This window comes from Anopheles ziemanni (genome assembly GCF_943734765.1).
Source record: "Anopheles ziemanni chromosome X unlocalized genomic scaffold, idAnoZiCoDA_A2_x.2 X_unloc_12, whole genome shotgun sequence".
Taxonomy (NCBI): domain Eukaryota; kingdom Metazoa; phylum Arthropoda; class Insecta; order Diptera; family Culicidae; genus Anopheles; species Anopheles ziemanni.
Window position 1 is genome coordinate 17,268 of NW_026689730.1, and position 4,964 is coordinate 22,231.

A 4,964-nucleotide genomic window follows, 5' to 3' on the forward strand; every position below is an offset into this window, starting at 1 on the left:
TTTTCGATCCATCCTATATGACCCATCAGGGTCCTTTTTCTTCATATAAGTTTCCCAAGACTTAGTGCTTTTTACCTTTGGACACCAATATCACCCTTACGGGTTTCTTTGATCTTCTCACTTTGTATTGACCAAATGTAGGTCTTGCCATGCCAAACATATAATTGTTCTACACCAAGTCTCTATCTCGTACCGCCAGCTCGGTACATTCGATCAACCTGCCCTTAAGGCACCCGGGACTTAGCCATTTTTTCACATTTTTCATGATTTTGAGGCAACTTTTCTCGACTTTGTCACCTTATATTACCAAGATCCTTTCCCTTTAGCGCTTCACTCTGTTCGTATGATATTTAGCGCTGACTATCACCTTTCTATCGCTGACCTCAACTTCTTATTCGGTGCCATAGAGCCAGAGATATTTGGTGTATGCTGTTATAAGGGAAGTTTGTCACTTTTTCAAAGGCCCACTTTGGGACGCCCATATCTCACCTTCACGTATCTTCGATCTTCTTGTCGTCTATGGACGAAACTTAGGTCTTGTATTGGCCAACTTATAAATGTTCTACGGCCAAGCCGTATCTCTTACCGCCAGCCCGGTATTCATGGACTTAGTCGGATTTTCGCCTCTCGTGGTAACAATTTCTGACTTTGACTCACAATAACACCCGAACGGTCACATGCTAGCGCTTTGCTTGGTAGGAATTATAGTTAGCGCTACCTTTTCTCTTTCCATCGATACCTTGTTCGTTCCATACCATGCCATACAGCCGAAGTTATGATGTTTCCCGTTTTCCATATCATGTGGAGCTTATGCTCTGGGAAAACCATCTAACACCTGTACCACCCTTTTGGGTACCACCGATCTCGTCACTATGTTCGGGCCAAATATAGGTTATAACATGCCCAACATATAATTGTTCTACACCAAGTCTCTATCTCTTACCGCCTGCTCGGTATTTTACTCGTAAGTCCAAATTTCACAACTTGTACTTTTTGGCCCAATGTACTCGAGTTTCAATTTTGGTAACATTTTTCGACTTTGACACTTAATAACTTCCAAATCATGCTAGTTAGCGCTTTGCTTTCTTCTAGTCGTATCTAGCGCTGGGTGTTACCTTTCCAAAACATATCCTAGCTTAACAATCCATGCCATACAGCCGGAGCTATACGGTGCACAAGTCAAATCCATTTTAGCCATGTTTCATTTTTGCCAATTTTTGACCACTCGTATCACCCTTCCAGAGTGGTCCGATCTTCTCGCTGTCTATGGACGACTTTTAGGTCTCGTAGAGGCAAACTTATAAGTATTCTACGTCAACCCGCTATCTCTTACCGCCTGCTCGGTATTCTTGGTCTTGTGTGATTTTTGGAAATTTTGGTATTATTTTTCCACTTTGTCGCTTAATAACTCAGTTTTGCTCAACACTTAGCGCTTCGGTTGTTTGGGATTATAGTTAGCGCTCGGTTCGACCTTTCCAACACTGATCTAAGCTTGTCGATCCGTTCCATACAGCCTGAGTTATTCGCGATACCGTGTTTCAACCCATTTCTGAAGTCTCGTTTTGGTCCAACTTTGAACCAGCCATATCACCCTCTTGGGTACCTCCGATCTTCTCGCTCTATATTGGCCAAAGTTAGGTCTTGAGGTAACGTACTTATGATTGTTCTACGCCGTGTTCGTAGCTCTTATCGTTCGCCCGCTATTTTCGATCATAAGGTGAATTTTCGCCTCTAAACCACCATTTTTCACCTTTGCCCTCTAATATGACCGACTTGCTCAACACCTAGCGCTTCGCTTGGTAGGACACATAGCTAGCGCTCGTCAAGACCTTTCCAACGCATATCCAAGCTTTCCGATCCGAGCCATACAGCCTGAGCTATAGGCGATACCGTTTTTCCCATTTTCTTGGTCACACGCACTTTAGGGTACCCCTTTTTGCCTTTGACCCTTAATACCTCCTCCGGGTCACTAGTAGGCGCTCAGCTTGGTAGGAAACATAGCTAGAGCAGGCCTTCACCTTTCCAAAACTGCCGAAAGTGTACCGATCCGACATCTAGAACCAAAGTTATGGTCATTCCCATCATGCTCTACTTTCATGGTCAACCTCCACCAAGCACACCTAGGTTGGACCAACTTTCACCAACTCATCTCGAACCCCAAATTTGCTTCGACCTACTAGGTTTCCCTAGTAAAGTGGTCAAAACATCCATTACAACACGACTGGTCTTTCTGGTGGTCGACCTAGGCGACTTTGTTCGACGACCACCACCCCATGGAACTAAAAGACGTCCCTTGATACGGACCACCGATACATTTTCCGGCCTGTCTAAACTACACTCATCGAAATTTTTTTGGGTCCCCACCGTCATACAAGTTTTCCTAGGTCAAGTTTTTCTTCCGGATCGGCCGCGGACCTCACTTTTCATTATCTAGGGAGGCCATAGGGCCCCAAAAGGGGTTTTTTAAAATTTTCGACACTTTCGACTTTGGTCGGATTTTTTCCGATTTTGGTCCGACCTAGGGACTTGGTGGTCCAAGGAGCCTCGGGACCAAACTTTTTTCTCAGGGGTCCCTACCTCCATACAACTTTGCCTAGGTAAATTTTTTGTTCCAAATCGACCGCGGATTTCACTTTTCAATATCTGGGGCTCGTGTAGAGTCCGAATATGAGGTTTTCTCATTTTTCGACATTTTCGACTTTTTTCGACTTTTTTCGGGTTTTTCGACCTAGGGGTCCGCCGAACAAATTTTGGGTCAAAAATTTTTATTGAACTAGTCGAAAGTACGCAAAAAGATAAGACTTTTTGCCGAAGACACCATGCCCCGGAACCGACTCCTTCCCCTTCAAAATAGGGGACAAACGTGATTTTTGAAACTTTTCCTTAGGGAGCCCAAGACTTAGAAAATTTTCAAATTCTCGATTTTTCGATTGCGAGCTAGCGCTTTGCGGTCTTCGGCAATGTTGTAGATCTCGACGAGATAAAACTTTTTGGTCAAGGGACATTTTGCCCTCCGACCCCTCCTTCCCCCCGCAAATCGCCCCCCAAAGTGCAATTTTTGCATTTTCACCTCTTTGCATGCACTGTTCGGCCCAAATGGCCACTTTCTATGGGTCTGAGCGCTTTGCGGTCTTCGGCAAACTTTTAGAGCGTACCAAGCCCTAATTATAATTGTTCTACACCAACTTCGTACCTCTTCATCCCTGGCCGCTATTCGCGTACCAAGGTAATTTTTGTTCATTTTATCAACATTTTTCATCTTTGACTGTTTATATCGGCCTTGCCATGAACCGATAGCGCTTCGCTGTGTTCTAACGTAAGTTAGTACTACTCAATACCTTTCCAAATCATGTCTTAGATTGTCATTTGCTTGCTTACAGCCGGAGCTATGAGCGATACCGTAAAAAGTACCGAAACTTGGAAAAATCCTTGGATCGCCCATATCCCCCCTTTGGGGACCAGATATCGAAAAAAGTTCTTATTCAAAAAGTTGCGCCTTAACGTGTTCTAGTTATGCCTAGAACATTTCACTTCGCTAGCTGGCCTGCAACTTAGCCGTAATTGGGATTTTAGGGTGTTCATGGAGGGCCCATTTCCTGCGACTTGGTATCTTTTGGGCCCTATGTTTCTCTAATATCTCCACAAGTTTTCCAGATAGCTTTCTCATACTTTCAGGGTGTCTAGAGCACCTCAAGACCTTTCCAACGCTATGCCGTTCGCCTCGCTCGGACATCTACAGCCGAAGTTATTCGAGGTACACGGTACCTTACCCTGTTTTCTCAGTACTTGGTCGAAAATTTCGATCAGCCATATGACCGACTTGGACAACCCTGAGCGGGTTGGCCCCATATAACTAAACTTTTGTCTCTTGTAGGCAAACTTATAAATGTTCCACGTCAACTCGCTATCTCGTACCGCCTTGACGGTATACTTGGTCCAAGGGCCATTTCCAGCGACTTGGTCGCAATTTCGCTCTAAGTTTCGCTAATACCTTCGTCCGTGGACATGGTGATTTTTTGTTCGTATTTTTCCTTGATAGTCCCACTCAAGACTATTCCATACCAGAGCCAAGCGTCCCGCTAAGTGCCATACAGCCTGAGCAGTAATTCATGAAAGGTACCTCTACCAGTCTTTGCCATACTTGGGTACAAACTTTGTATCGCCCATATCTCCACTTTGGAGGCCAGCCAGCACCTTTGCCCCATATACTTTTTTCTTGGTCATACCATGCACTAAATATAATTGTTCTACGCCAACTTGCTATCTCTTCTCTAACTTGCCGTTATTCTTGGTCCAAGTCCCATTTCATTCGTTTTCGGACCCATTTTGCTATATGTTTCACTAATAGCTTCGGCCATGGACAAGCTGATATTCTGTTTGTATTTTTGCTTGATAGTCCCACTCAAGACCATTCCAAAACACACCGCAACTTGTCGCTCGGTGGCAAACTGACCGAGTTATAATTCATGAAAGATACCTCAACTTGGTACACCATGTGGTCGGCCCAAACCATATACCGACCAAACGACCGACTTGGAGCACCCTGACCGGGTTGCCCCCATATAATGAAAGTTGCGTCTCTACACGCCCAACTTATGAATATTCTACGCCAAGTCGCTATCTCTTACCGGTAAGCCGGTATTCACCTTCCAAGGGTGATTTTGGTCAAGTGCCATTTCCTGCGACTTGGTCCCCGAATTGGACCATCATCACCTAATATCTCCGTGGTCTTTCAACTCAGCCTCATGAAACTTTCAGGGTAGATAGGTCTCCCCGAGACCTTTCCAACGGTGAGCCGTTTGCCTCGCTCGGCCATATACAGCCGAAGTTATTAATGGTACTTGGTACCTTACCCTGTTTATTCCATACTTGTTCGTACTTGGGTACAAACTTTGTATCGCCCATATCTCCACTTTGGAGGCCAGCCAGCACCTTGGCCCCAAATACTTTTTTGTTGGTCATAC